Here is a 16,812-nt window from a genome sequence, read left to right as displayed (position 1 = left end):
ACACGAAAATAGAAAGTTTTCTCAGTTTCCACACATGAAAAAGGGTATATGTTATTAATTATGTTTAATATATTTTCTGATTGGCTGATTAACATTCGGAGAAATCACTGGTTTCTCATAATCCACGTGGAAGACAGCTAAACGCCAGTCAAAAGATCCAACGTGAGCTCATCCATTGGTTGAACCCTTTGGAGACGTCCAGGCGGCGTCCACAGTCCACACTGTAAAGTAATAATAAAAATTAGAATTTTGCTGCCTTAGGCTCACCAGCTAACAGTATAAAAGCCAAACCGCTAGCTGTTCGACAAAAACAAAAACCAAAAGCAACATACCTTATGATATAAAATAAAATTAAGATTGAGATACTGTGCGTAAAGACAATTAAAAAAGTTGATCATTATGGAGTTGAAAAGTGTTCAAACGTATTTTCAAATAGGTACTTGTCGTAGTCAAAACTCCGACATTCTTGAACAAGGCCAATCTCCTCCTATAAATACCCATTTGATCTCCCAGTTTTTATATCAACCAAAATACAAAAAAGATATATAAAAGCTAGTGTTTTGAGAGAGAAAGAGAAAGAAAAAGAGAGAGAGAGAGAGAGAGAATCGATGGCTTTGCTTCTGTTATCTTCTGTGGTTAACTTAGCATTGATGGTGTTTCTTTTATTCGTGTTCTTGAGAGTGTTGATTTCTTGCTGGATTTTGCCTGTTTTAGCATATCATAAGATTAAAAAGAGTGGGCTTCGAGGCCCGACTCCAAATTTTCCTTTTGGGAATATCAGTGAGATGAAGAAGAAGAAGAAGACGAAGAGTGATTCTTCATCACTTGGGTCGTCTCACGATCTCTCATGATATCACTAGCTCTTTTTCTACTTTGCTCGGTGGCAACAGTCTTATGGTAAGAATATAATAACAAAACCCTAATGGATCTTTACAAATTTGTGCAATCAGTTTGTACAAGATTTGTTAATCATTTGAACGTACGTATATGGTGTGATTGATTATGAGTACTTTATAAATTTTGCAGGCAAGGTTCATCTACTGGCGGGTAACGAGCCCTTTTTACGCTTGCAGATCCAGAGTTCCTTAAGAAATTGTCTTCAGGGGTTATGGGAAAGAGTTGGGGAAAACCAAATGTATTAAATATGACAGAAAAACCATGTTTGGTGACGGGTTAGTCATGGTTGAAGGCGATGAATGGGTTCGTCTTCGGCATGTAATCACACCTGCATTTTCTTCCTCCAACTTGAAGGTCTCTTTCTCTCTCTTCTATTCTATAAATTAAGGCAAATATGGACCCAAAAAAAAAAATCATTACTATATATGATTTTTTGTGTTGAAAAGACCCTTCATAGCAAAATATGAATTTCGACCTAGTTTCACCAGCCAGTTCAAACTCTTGACTTGTTCACCTTGATAACCGAGCCGACCATATATATTGACCGTATAAATTATGAAACTTGAGAAATTCAATCAAATTTGAAATGTTTACCCACACATCTCTCACATCATACTTTCTCAGACTGAAAAAATGGGCTGATTTGGTAAAATTATTATTAATGAAGCACTAATCTCTACTTGATCATTATTTATAAAAGAAAACCCACATTCCATATAAATTTTTAATATTTAATACTTTATCTACTCTATAATCTTAAAGTTAGTCTATAAATTGTTGTTTAATTGCCACATTGAAGAGTCAAACTATAATCATACATATATCTTTCATTGATGTAATGAAATAGATCTTAGCCCTAAGCTCTTTAGCAGTAATATTGCTTAATTTATGTTGCTTGTCCAATAGGCTATGGCAAGTTTAATGGTGGAGTCCACCTCTAAAATGCTAGACAAGTGGAGTAGCTCACAAATCGGGAACCCAGAAATCGGCGTAGAGAGAGAAATTATAGCAACGGCCGGTGAAATCCTAGCAAAAACCAGCTGGCAAAGCTACGAAAATGGAAGAGAAGTATTAAAAAAATTAACCGGATGCAGGTTGCACTTTTCAAGTACAACCGCTATGTGGTGTCCCTTTCAGCAGTTTTATGAACCCTATGCAAAACTTGGAGGCATAAAACTTGGAAAAGAAATAGATAGTCTTCTTCAATCGATCATAACTGCCCGAAAGAAAGCTGGTAATAACGGGCATCCTCGAAGGACTTATTGGGACTATTGCTAGAAGCAAACGATGTGGATGATCAGAAAGGGAAGAGATTAACGGAAAGGGAACTGATCGATCAGTGCAAGACTTTCTTCTTTGGCGGTCAAGAAACGACAGCTTTGGCAGTCGTGGACTTTGATGCTTTTGGCAATCAATCCAGAGTGGCAAAACCAGTTGAGAGAGGAGATAAGAGAAGTGATTGGAGATAAAGATATCGATTTAATTGCTTGCTGGACTAAAGAAGGTAATTTATGCTTTCATCACATGATATTGCTCACTGAATTATTTCTTGAGGTGAATTTCTAGGAAAAAGATAGTAAATATTTATATACATATCACGTTTGGTGCATTTGAAATAAAATTTATATTTTAAGGTCTTACCCTAAAAAAAGAGTCACTTGTCACCACATATAAAGATGCATGGTCTTCAAGTCTTATGCACAAAAACACTATGCCTTCTAGAATTTACCATCTGGCACTAATTAATTTTGGTTAATACAATTATTTATTAATATCAGACAATTTTTTAAGCGTAAGTATTTTATGACCAAAAAAAGAAAACAACAAACTTGTTCTGGGTTTTGACCAAAAAGGGAAACATTATATAAAATAATATATAATAAATTAAAAATATTATTTAAATAATTAAACTTTTAAAGGAGTCATTCGTCAAAGGTCAAACCGCGAAAAAAAAAAGCTTATGTTTATTCCACGCGTTGAAGCGCGTGAATAAACTGTAAAGACATGTTTGGCTTAAAAACGATGATGTCAGATGAATGTCATATAAATAGCTGCCAAATAGCACTTTTTTGTGTCATCTTCACCACACATCACTTGGCGACAAAAACCATTATTTAGAACTTTTAAAGGTACAGTATTTGGCTTGATACTTCTCTTCGAAAGTCCGATACCATTTACACCCCAGAATTTGTTATACTCAATCAAACCAAAAATCAACGTTGGCCGCCCCTTGAGCGTCGATCTCTGTTTGGTCCACGCTGAGTCTAAACTCAAAATATTATTTTCTACTGCTTGCGCCCCAAATCAACCTCTCCGTGTTTCTGCAAGTACGATGTTTATATTGAATAATATTTTTCTTACTCATAAAATGTGTTCATTTGTTGCAGAGGGATGGGTGATGAACGAAGTTCGGCTATATTCACCGGCACCAAATGCGCAAAGGCAAGCGCGCCAAGATATTAAGTTGATGACGTGGTGGTTCCCAAAGGAACCAATTTGTGGATTGATGTGGTGGCCATGCTCATGATCCCGCTTTGTGGGGCGATGACGTGAATGAGTTCAAGCCAGAGAGGTTTAGGGACGATCCATTAGACGGTGGGTGCAAACACAAGATGGGTTTTTGCCTTTTGGTTTTGGAGGGAGAATGTTGGTTGTCGGAACTTGGCCATGATGGAGTATAAGGCGTTTTAACCAATTCTATCGAGGTTTCTGTGAAGCTTCCCCAATTATCACCATGCGCCTTCGATTGTGCTATCTCTTAGACCGACCCATGGGTTGCCCTCATAGTGAACCCCTGTAATCAGTTTAATCAATCACAAAGTTTTTCTACTATGTAGAATTTTGCAGACAAAGGTTTTTACTACTATGTAGTGATTTTGCCGCAAGTTTTGGCATCTCTGTTTTGCCATGAATTTGTGGCATCTCTGTTTTGCTTGTGGTTGTGGCTGCAAATATTATATCATTGTAAAATATGTGATATAGGAAAATAAATAAGCACTTTTCTATTTCTTTGTCTTTGTCTTGGTAATTGGTGTTATATTAATTATTTGGACTTCGTGATAAAGTCGTAACTACAAAATGCCAACAGAGGAAAGCTTTGAGCTCATCCATCTTTGTTTAGGTAATTTTTAATAATGAGTAGCCGTGCCTTCAAAAAGCTAGAATAATGCTGAGGCTGGGCTGGTGGGGACTGTCTTGCAGCAGATGAAGCTGAAGCATCAACGAACGAAATCATGCAGCACATGCAGCATGATGGAGCAAAGCATCAACGAATAAAATCATGCAGCACATGCAGCATGATGGAGCTGAAGCATCAACGAATAAATCTGTTACTTAGTTAGTCTGTTATCAAGTTAGTTAGCAGTCTGATAACTGTAATTAGTTAATCTGTTTAAGTTTGTTAAATAGTAGTTAGAAGTTTTAGTAGTTAGCAGTCCGTTAATCCAGCTCAGCTAATAAACACATTGTATATAAGGACTAAGCTACTGTAACTTTGCAGTTCATTCTGTAAAATCATTGATTCTTGAATGAAGAATTATTTTTCTAGAATCATTTCAGAATCCGTTTTGCATGGTATCAGAGCTTCATTAAAGCAAATTTTTTTTCTTTTTATCCATTAGCTTCTGCATTAATGACCACTTCAACAATGAAGATTCCATCAGTTTTCAAGTCCTTACTATCTGCATCCTAACGAAATCCTGCTGCAATTTTAGTCTCTCCAGTTCTCATGGCACTAATTACCATCCTGGAAGCGAGCTATGAAAATGGCTCTATGTCAAAGAACAAGCTGAAATTTGTAGATGGCACAATCAAAGCACCCTCCAGTACGATTCTCTGTTTTCATCTGGGAAAGATGCAATACAATGGTATTATCTTGGCGCACTCTTCACTTCTCCTCAATTACCCATAGCATATTATGGATTGATAAAGCATACGATGTATGGACTGACTTATGAAAGATTTTCCCAAGGAGATATTTTCAGAATTTCAGATTTGCAAGAAGAAATCTACAGCTTTAAGCAAGGAGATAAATGTAAGTGATTACTCACTGAATTAAAAATCCTTTGGGTGAATTAATGATCTTCAGACCTCTTCATGCACATGTTCCACTCCTTGTTCTTGTGGAATCTTGAACACTTTAAAACCTATCGAAAACAATGACTATGTGATAAGGTTTCTTAAAGGGCTTGAAGGCTCTTTCACTGTGTAAGATCACAAATCATGCTGAGGATCCTCGCCTTCCATAAACAGGTTTTCTCTTTAGTTGTTCAACAAGAAGACAATTGAGTTGGGAGGTGCCAAGGTATTTGTAACAGATCTGATCGAGAAAGTACTCAGTTCCTTCAAAATCACAGCAACAATTTCAACAGCAGAATGTTCAGTCTTTCAAGTACCAAACGGCAGAAAGTATACTCAATCTTCTGGTGGAGGGGATAATCGTTTCTGCACCTACTGTGGTAAGCCCAGACACACAAGAGAACATGCTATAAAAAGCACAGGCTACCCACCAGGATACAAGCCGAGAATTCTACTGCCACACAATGTCGTTGCCACAAAAGAAAACAATAACTCTGAAGGTCTGCAGATGCATTCGATATGCCAAGTTAAACCAAGAACACTCTGGTTCTACTGTTTCCTTTACTCCACAACAATATCAACAATTATTGGCTCTACTACAACCAGCAAATTCTGCTCAACCTTACAACTACCACACAAGTGTGTCACAACCCCATCAGCCAACATTAATCCCACATTTTCTTCCACATCAGGTACTCATTTAGCTTTATCATGTACCTTAAATCTCATTATGGATAGTAGATACTGGAGCCACTGATCACATTACACACTCTTTATCATATTTTGACACTTACAAACAAATTAAACCAATCTTAGTCACTTACCAAGACACGAAATAGACTGCCACGTGTCCGCAGGAAAGTTCAATCGGGTCTTATTCATCTCATGCCATGTTCTTCTTCTGATCAGTTAGCCGACTTACTCACTAAAGCCCTTTCTCTTGCACCATTTCGCGCTAATCTGTCCAAGCTGGGAATGTTAAGTATCCATTCTCCAGCTTGCGGGGGGCTCTTGCAGCATGATGAAGCTGAAGCATCAACGAACGAAATCATGCAGCACATGCAGCATGATGGAGCTAAAGCATCAACGAATAAAATCATGCAGCACATGCAGCATGATGGAGCTGAAGCATCAACGAATAAATCTGTTACTTAGTTAGTCTGTTATCAAGTTAGTTAGCAGTCTGATAACTGTAATTAGTTAATCTGTTTAAGTTTGTTAAATAGTAGTTAGAAGTTTGTTAGTAGTTAGCAGTCCGTTAATCCAGCTCAGCTAATAAACACATTGTATATAAGGGACTAAGCTACTGTAACTTTGCAGTTCATTCTGTAAAATCATTGATTCTTGAATGAAGAATTATTTTTCTCAGAATCATTTCAGAATCAGTTTTGTCAGACTGGGGACATGAAATATCAGAATATTTCATCAGAGAAAGTACGGTTTAATCTTAGTTGGTGATAAGTACAAAAGACAATGGCAGACAACTGAAGAGGACCACTAAACTAATTAAAACGTTATGAATCATTCCAAATCCCTCTTATTTGGGAAAATAGAAGACTCAATTCAAGGATTAATTAATGATCCCTTCACAATTGTAGAAAACAACTTCCAAAAAGTCATGAGTTCAGATTATAAACATATGTTTACGATTGTATTTATTAAAATGATTTTTACGGAAAGCAAAAATATAATTAGTCCCATCATCCTTCAAACCCGTACTTATTACTAAATTTAAGATATAAAGAATTGGTCCTCAATTCACTGGTTCCAATATTTAACAAACTCAGAACGTTGTTTACACTGAAGTGCTCAAGTGGCATAAGATTTGAACTAAAGAATTACATCCTAAAGACGGGAGAAAGCCGAACTAAGCTACCTTGGAACAAGCGAGGGAAAGCTCACCCCAAAGGAACAAGGAGACTAAGGATATACAATCCTTCACAAAAGAGACAGCCCACTCCCTAACTAAACTAACTAGGGAAAGGTGGTTTAAAATTAGATACCGAGTAATGTGGAGTTTGTATAACTGAAGATTTATTTGTCTTAATATTTTACGCAGACAACTTATATATGTTGAACTACATTATGCATATTTTTGTGTAATGTGATTTAATGGTCTCTTGTTGATGGTGTAGGTAGATATGATATGCTTCAGCGAGCTGAGAATACTTCACTAAGCAGGCATTTTTCTCTCTGTATTACGGGGTGTCTCTTTTTTTGTCCAGGGATCCCCTGATTGGAGGTGTCGCCCCCTTTTATACAAGTATTCTGATAGTTGTTAAGAGTTGGTAGATTATGAGGTAGATTATGTTGATGCGGTTTTTCGCACCAACGAGTGGTACTCAAGCCTTCGGGAAGTTTGCACAAAGGATCAGTGCAAAACCGTGAAATAGCAAATATGATGCTGAACCAAATGATTCATTGGGGTTTATGTGTGTAAAAATGAAGTATAAAGCAATAAATGCATAAAGAAAGCAAAGAAATAGACAATAGCAATTTTTAAAGTGGTTCGGATACACAGAGCAATTTCTACTTCTACTGTTATTTTATTGCTTAAGATTACAAAGAGTATTTGCTATAAAGAAACTATTATTGTGGCGTTCTTGTTAAAATGAGATTATCGTGCCCCCCGTTTGAGGTGAAGAACCCCCTATTTATAATGTTCTAAGGGCAACCTTGGACGTGAAGTAATTCACATGCACCTTGACATGTGGCATAGCACTTTTGTTTTGATGGATGAAGCTAGAGGTGGCGGTAAGTCATGTCATGCTTAAAAATTCAAAGCCTATCATGTCTGGGTCATGTCGTGTCAAGGCCCACAAAAATTAGTGTCTTGTCATGTCATGTCAGGTCAGCCCACCAAATTTGAAGGCCCACAACACGGCCTGCTATATATCGTGTCATGCCTTGGGTCGTGCCATGGGCCGACCCATGTGCTTTGTAAAAATATTTAATTTTAATATTTATAAATTATGATAATTTTGATTTATTATTATAAAAATATTTTACATGTTATATTTAGTGACATTTTGTATTTATATTAATTAAAAAAATATACGAGAATATAATCCAAACTATATAATCTTTAACCGACCAAATTCAAAACTTCAGAAATTTGAATTAATGTTGAGATCAAAATTGTCCACGGAGCTGAAACTATTGACCATACAAAACCTCACATTTACCAAACTCAAAAACGGACTCCTAAATTTGTTCAGGTGAAACTCGTTGAAGACTCTCTCAATAATCTTCATGGCAATGCGAATATTGCACGTTTTCAAAGTTTGCGTTGGCATGCAAATGCTTATTATATAATCCCCAGTTCTAAATTAATTATAAGACTGTCGTTGAATTCCTTTTTTTTTTCCCTAATTAAAATAGGTTTAGACTTTAGATTCAGACAATCCCAACGTTAATGCAACTGTGTCGTCAATGGTCGAGTCTTTTATACACGAGTGCGACAACCAATTCAATTGATTAGACTTGACTGCATGCATGTCTAATTATAGTTAATTACAAAAGAAATAAAAATGTTAAGTGAATTGAAATTAGATGTTACATACTTCCATCCATACCCAAAAAAAATAAAATTAGATGTTACGTTACATGATACAGGCATATGGAATTCCCTTCCCAACCCCCGCCGCCCAATTTTGGGTTATGGTATCAATGAAATTTCATTCAACGTCATATATATTGTGATTATTGCCGTTTTCGGTCAAATATTTATACACGTGCAGTGATAATCTTTTCTTAATTAATTAAATATAAAAAACTTTGAATGATCTTATGAACGGATTAAGATAAAATAATGGGTTCGAAACACGTAAATCACAATGAAAAACAGTTTTCATTCCACCCAATGTTTGCCTTGAGGACATTTTTCTATTCAAAATATTTCAAAATATCACTTTTTCATCCAAAGTTTATATTCTGTTAATATCCAAAATATAATTCACTTTCTCAGTTGACATTCAATGAGTTACTAGGAGCTAGGGTAAGAGGAGTTTTATAGAGTGGAGACCAGTACATCAAATAGTGGTGACTGATTAAATATTTACCGTCCAAATTAGTCAGAAATCAACTAAGAATAAAAAAACCCTACTTTTACAATGGCTGGCAATCGGTGAGAAATCAGGTGCCAGAGTGAGAGAGGTTTTATAGAGAAGAGACCAAAAATTCAAATGGCAGTGACAAAGAGAATTATCACTGTCATAATCAGCTTTAGGTATTAATGAAATATAAACTTTGGGTAAGAAAATGGTATTTTGAAACTTTTTCAATGGGAAAAAGTCATTTACTCATCTAAATAAAGGTAGAAAAATGATTTGTAAAATCAAAATGAAGACCGTTTTTTGACCCTTGTTTTTCTTTCAAGTTAACAATGGTAATAAAAAGTTGAGCTCGTACCTTAAGATTTTTTATTTTATTTTTTATTTTTTTATATCTTATTCATTCTTCTTATATTAAGACTAAAAATATTACGCAAAAGGTTAGGTCCCTGTTTGTTTATTCAACTTAAATGCGAATGTAATGTAATTTTTATTTTTCATTTTTTAACTATTCAGATTTATTCAGATCTGTTAAGTTTTTAAACAAATTCAGTTCTATTCAATTTTCATATAAAGAAACAAACACCACCTAAGCTAATAGCTTGAAATGTGCTTGTTCCTATTAACATTTGACCTAAAAGGTTAAATTAGCAAGTTGATTTTTTTGTTTTTTAATTTGTTGGTTATTGTTAAGTTAAGACTTAAGACTTGACAAAAAGGTTAAATTAGTAATTTAGACGAGTTATTTACCAAACCTCCCCTTAGGTTTAAACATTTCACAAGCGCATAGATTAGATTATTAGGTTAGCACAAACACTCCACTCCTTTAACCTTCGTTAGGGCTCTGTTAAGGCTATTTCCTTTACACCCCCTACAACATATAGAATTGATAACTTTCCCCCTCTTAATCAGTCACTTAACACTCTTTAGTCTTTACTATCAATTTAGAGTTTTTTTCATTTCTTTTATTTTAAAGAAGATGTTGTTTTTCAAACGATCTAAGAATGGTGGTTTCAACATAAGAGATCGGTGGACACCTTCTTTGAAAAAGAGTAAATTATTTAAAAAATAATATTAAATCTTTAACATATTTTATTTTAAAAAACTTTTTCTAAATACTTTTGTTATTTTGAAATATTTAATTTATAATTCTTTTTACTTTAAAATATAAGGTCTTTTTTTTTTCTCCTTCGCTTAGTTAATTTTAACACAAAAAATTGATGGTGAGAGGTGTAAGTGGTTAATTATAGGGGGTAGTTGTAGATGCTAAAATCTATGGTTACAAAAAGAAGGATGGATCCTATGAGGTTAAGACTAATGACAATCCGTTGTACCTGCACACAAAGCAGACAAACACGAAGCTTACATAAACACCAGTGTGGTTTCTACCATAGACACTTCGACGCTCAAGTCAGTAAGGCTGAATGAGGCAATTTAGTAAAAGCTAAGGGAAGGAAGGGTTACCAAAAGTTTAGTCGAAGACTAGAACCACGGTGTAGGTGTATAACTCTTAAGAGTAAGAGCTTGGACGCAAGTAGGTTGTAATGAGATTGAATGCCTAAGCAGAGGAGTGACCTCTGTTTATATAGTAGTTGTAGAATCTTCGCATCCTAATACGACTTTAAATCCACAATGGTAGAGGTTCAGTGAATAAGAAAGATCATGGTTCAGTTGCCTCATTAGTACCAAGAGTCCTAATTCACCTAAGATACATAATCTTGGGCGAATTAGGATAAAACCCAAATAGGAAGAGTCCTAATTACCCTAGTATGGAAGGCCCAGCCTTAGGTGGGCTATCGGTGATGCCCATTCTAGATAGATGTTTTCTAGAGAGAGGCTGCATTTGGGCTGCACGTTTTGGACCATGCTATGAATTCTGACGCTGGCCCAAACAGAATTGGGTCGCAACCTTAGACCTATGTAGTAGAAAATACTGGCTTGGACTTGATAAGACCCAAGACGATTTTTGGCCTATACGGTAACTTGTCAATTTTTTATGTTGCGGGGTGTAAGTAAGTAAACCCTAACGGAAGTTAAAGGAATTGGGTGTTCTTGATAACCTAATGATTTTTTCTATGCTATGATAAAGAGATTGTATTTAGCACTTCCTTTATTTTTATTATGTTCAATCTTGTTGAGTTAAGACTTAAAAGACTTGACATGAAAATTTAAGCTAGTAGTTTGGATTTATTTTTTATTCTGTTTGTCATTGTTAAAACTTAGGAGGTTAAGCTAGTATGTTGGATTTATTTTTTAAATAGTTGAAATATGAAGATTCATATTCGAGAGTTAATAGTCATATACGTACTTATATTAAGTTATCACTTAACCTAAAAACTTAAGCTAGCAGTTCAATATTAATATATAAGTCGAATAGTTCTATACTTTATATCTGTATTTAGAATTTACGTATACAATTGACACTAATTGTTTAGTAGAAGAAAAAATCTATGATATCACATTAGTACTACTACCACATCAAAGATATCATAAACTAATAATCTATGATAGCTAAGTTTTGAATTTAATAACTATCCATTATATTGATTGTAAAGATGGAAGGGAAATTTAAAAAAATAAATAAATAAGGTGACAAAAATTTACTGAGTTATGGACCTTATGGTATGGATAAAACATGGTATTCTAGACTTTATTTTCATAAGCTATACACTTTAATGTAAGAAAAAATATATATTTACACCCCTAAAACTTTTAATTATTTGGACCCCAAAGACTTCAAAATTACATACTTTACCTCACGATTGTTACTTTTAAAAATAGACCGTTGACTGATTTGACGGCGGGACAATCTAACAGTGTCTTCAAATTTCAAAATAACTTTGCAAAACTGAAAAATTAGAAATCATTAAATTAAAAAGAAAAAACTAGTCAAACTGAATTATATATATATATTACATGTTATTAATCTTGTTTTTGTAATTTACGATTTTCTTTTTAAAATTTTCTAAAACTTATTAAAGGGTAATTTGGCCATTATAGTAATCAAAGTTTGTCAACGATCCATTTTAACAGCTCAATGTAACCATAGAGGAGGTAAGTGTGTATTTCCCAAACCTTTAGGGTCCAAGTAAATTTGCTAATTTAGGGAGTAAATAAGTTTTGTTCCAAAAGAAAATGAACAATAAAGATCCTTAACTTAATAATACAACTATTTAACCTAATTATTATGTCAGCATTAAGATCTAATCAACTAATGAAGAATTTCCCGTTCTCGCTCTATATGGGAAAATATTTTTAAGGCTTTTGGATATCAATTTTTTGATAGAGTTTTTTTTTTTTAATAACATAATTAAAAGAATATATATTAACTACAAACATGAATAAAAATAAATACACATTCTTGAAAGCCTTAAAAAGTTTAAATTATGTGCGAATTTAAAAGTTATTTTATGGTATTTATTTTAAATATTAATTATTTCAAGAGTAATAAAACATACGTGTATATATTAACATTATTCTCTATGTGGACCATCAAATAAACTTTCTTAAAATCTAATGATGATTATACACAAAAAATAACATTAAATTTTTGTACAATAATATTCTACCAGTTGGGAGTATAAATAAAACACCGCGTACCAGGTATATTACATCTAATATTTGATTGTATGTCAGGTAGCATACTACTTATTCACACGCCAAATATACGCACTATAATTAAAGAAAAAAAATTAAGTTACAAGAGTAAGTCGAATTTTTATTGAATAACATGCTTTAAATTCATATAAAAAGGATAGGAATGGAAGATAGTTAATCCTTGTGAATAAATAGTTTGGTACAATTTTGCGGCCAGGGTTTCGCTTCAGAATCACATGATAAATGTTGGGCCTTAAAATTTTGGACAATACGGTCCAAACACGTTGTAGGAGGAAAATGTGGCTTTTACGTGTACTACTACATAACAAATATTATTTATAATATGTGTTACGTGGTGCAGCTGGGCTTGGGCGTGTGGTGGCCCGGCTTAATTAAATGTCTTTATCAAAACGCCGCCTGTCATCAAGCCAAAGCCAGACTCTAGAATTAGTTGATTTGATTTAACCGTCCATCAATTTGTACGAATTCGAACCATCTTATTAAAAAAGGTCACAATTTTCACAACTCTTTAGCTGGACATTTTTCAATTGTGCTCCTATACCAGAAACAGATACAAAATGTGTATTTAATGCCATGGACTGTTATAAAATAAGCTATCACACGCTCTCAAACTGTTGTTTTTCAGACCGTCTTAATGATTAATAGACCCAGAAAAAAGAAATTATTCAGTAGAAAATTAGGTTTGTGTAGGTCTAGGTCATTGCAGCTATGAACTTAATGAATTTCAGCTCACACTTCGTTTTTTTGGGTAAGTAACTTCATCAACCAAATTAATTAAGATTGGCAGTCATCCATTCTTGGACGTTGAGAATTTGACTTCACGTAATCACGTGTACTCAACACAGGAAAGTGTGTGAAAGCGAAAGGATTATCGGCTTGAACATTAAAGTTATTAGGTAAGGCAGTCGAAGGAGAATGGCATCAGTTTGACTCGCCATGGCCCAATCAACTGCTTCTTAATTCATAGAGGTGGAAGGTGCTACATCTTAATCATTGAACAAGTCTAAATTATAATAAATATATAAATAATGTTATTATTAAAAAATGTAATTAAACTTTCTTCCAAATGATTAGATATATATCTCTTCATTTATATGCACAATAATTTTATTATATTATATTATTACTTTCTAATGTAATAAAGTTTATAACAATCATCCTTTTTAAGTATAATTAAAAAAAATATATATCTTTTAATTTTAATAATAGAAAAAAATTATCCTAACATTAAGTTTTTTGGGTTAAAATAAATGGCAGAGGGGTAATTAGGTAAATATTTACTAATCCATTGTATTATAAATCCCAACAGTGCACTACTGACAAGGAGATTTATGTTATTTTTGAAATTTAAAAAAAAAAATTATTTGATTAAACTTCAAGGGTCGAGAAAAAACCTTAAATAATGCTATGAAAATAAAAAGTTTATAGCGTGCATTTAGATCGTGGTCATATAAGATAATAGAAATAATCTTCGTTTATTTTGTAATATTTCATTGTTTGGTTCACAAGTAATAAAATATTATGGGTATCTTTTATTACAAATAATATTTACTGTTGGTAATGTAGAGGGTAATCAGATACTCTCTTAAGAGGTATTATTAAAAGATTATCAAGTAATCTGATTTTTATATCTATTTTGCTCTTAATTAAATATCATTTCTGACACAATTGTCTTCAAATGTTTATCAAATAACCATTACTCAGCTTTCATACATTTGAGGATTTATCTAAAATACCCTAATCACAAAAAAGTTTAAAAGTTTTCATATCGGGATATAGATATGGAAAGTATTATAAGTTAGATGCAGTTAATTAATATAGAAATGCAAACATTCATTATTTAGCATCTTAATTACATCCGTGTCTCTTTTTCACACTTAGATTGATTTGAACCACATGCATTAAATTATATATGCGTTTCAATAAGTAACAATATTCATTAATATCAATGGCGTGTCTTCCCCCAATTCTCTCGAGTCTCCGAAAGAAGGGTGCCATATAAATAGTTAAGGGTTGACTGACCACTTCGATCATATCCTTATAACAGACAATTCTTACGTATAAATTATTAAGGGAGAACGACATTTTTCCCAAACGTTTTACGAAAGGACACTTTTTCACCATTTGACAGATTTTGTTAATATTTTTTATTAATATTTAATTAAAAAGATAAAAATATTTTTAAATAATTTATTTCTTTATTAATTTATTATAAATTTAAATTTAGTTAGATCAAAATTTTTATTCGATTATTTATTAGTTCAAGTATAAAAATATCCTTTTTTTCTTTGTTTATTTGATTAATTAGGATTGTTAATTTTCTGTGTTAATTAGTAAAAATGAAAAACATAATATAACGAAAAAATTATAAATTTAATAAATTATTAAATAATAGTGATGAGATATTGATGACATTATAAATAAATAAATATTAAAATCATTTAACTTTAAACAATTTTATAGTATTGCTACTAACTTTTTCAGTAGGGTTAACTATTTTTTTTTTTTTTTGACTTTTTGGCTAATTAAAAAATAATAATAAATTTATAAATTTAAATATTTAAGAGTATTTTTGTCTTTTTAGTAAAATATTAACGGAAAATATAACAGAACCTAACGAAAGGTGGGACAATGTCATTTGAAACTTGAAGGGTAGAAGAGTGTTGTTTCGTCAAACCTTGGGTGGGAAAATGTTATTCTCCCAATTATTAATTATGTACAAATAAAAAAGCACAGTTGGCACTTCTTAAAGTTTTTAATTAGCTTAATTAGTCTTGCACTTACTGTTTTATTACGTGTTTTTTAATATGGTTAATTACTTAATTTGTTGTAGTTTCAAAAGTAGATTGCTGCCTAAAATTGGGTTTCTGAGGGTGGCTATATCTAGATTAAATTTGACCATCTTCATCAAGTGGAGGAGTGGCTATGGCACTCTGCGCTTATTACGCGTTAGCACAAAAAGATAAAAAGTTAAAAGCATCTTGTAAATTTGTAATAAATAGAAAATTTTGTGAAATTTGTTCAAGCAAGACAAGCTGACAGCCAGACACTAACCAGGTAAATGTCCACGTGAAAAAATTTAATGAAGCATATAAATTTAATTTCTAAGAAACCCTATAAAAGCTGGTTCGGTTCTTGCCATACTCTAAATCCTAATTTGCACGTGATTGATTGATTCCAGTTGTATTGGGAGCTAAATGAAGTAATAGAAGAGAAAATATGAGAGAGAGAGAGAAGAATAAATATTTTTATGAATCAACTTCGTGTATTTATTTATTACAGTAAAATCTTTTTATAATAATATTTTATATAAAAATAGTCTTTATATAATTATAAAAAATTATAATATCAACTTAAGATAATTGTAAATAAGAATAAATTTCATATTATAATAAGTTATAATTTTTCTAATTCCGGTATTACAAAAATTGCCTCTACATAATAATAATTATATTTATATTGTAAAAAAATATATATATATATATATATTATGTTACATTAAAGGTTTAAGATGAAATAAAATATTTATCTAAAGTTGTTTGAGACAATGAATTATGTTTTAAAGTTTATACCATATCTTTTAACTTGTGAATACATAATAACTCATTAGCATATACATCTTATTGCTAAAGCCAAAATATTTATAGTTTTTCAAGCATATTTAAAGCTTATTGGCATGAAATTTTGTATATTTCTGTATTATCATCCTCAGAATTATTTATTTTCTTTTCTTATATAATTGCAACAATGACTACTAAAACAATGAATTGAAATTATAATACATACTACGAAAACGTGAATTATAAAATAAGAAATCAAAACAATAATTGTTGTAACTACACCTCTATTAAATTATAACATTCTTATAGTAATAAATTAGTATGATCCTACCATTATGATTATATAGAGATATTTTACTATATATATATTGTGCAATGCAGGCAGATTTTTTATGAAACTTTATCATACAAATCAATTTGCATTAAGTATGTACACCCCGAATACATATATCAAACTTGTGATTACTACAATTAGTACTAATAATAAAGGGAATTAAAATTAAACATATCCTAGTCATGCTTATTTAGATTAACAAACTTGAGAAAAAGATCCAAATTCAATGAACTACTATCTAAATTTCAACTTCGTATTGTAACTCAACTACTTA

At 32.3% G+C, this 16,812-nt stretch overlaps 1 pseudogene; it reads left to right on the top strand.

Moving 5' to 3' along the window:
• The first annotated feature begins 576 nt into the window (after nucleotides 1–576).
• Nucleotides 577–3,684, top strand: LOC116139590 (annotated as a pseudogene).
• Nucleotides 3,685–16,812: the final 13,128 nt, after the last annotated feature.

This window comes from Pistacia vera, unplaced genomic scaffold (genome assembly GCF_008641045.1).
Source record: "Pistacia vera cultivar Batoury unplaced genomic scaffold, PisVer_v2 Contig352, whole genome shotgun sequence".
NCBI lineage: Eukaryota > Viridiplantae > Streptophyta > Magnoliopsida > Sapindales > Anacardiaceae > Pistacia > Pistacia vera.
The sequence above is the reverse complement of the archived record's forward strand: the minus strand, read 5'-3'. Positions and strand labels throughout refer to the sequence as shown.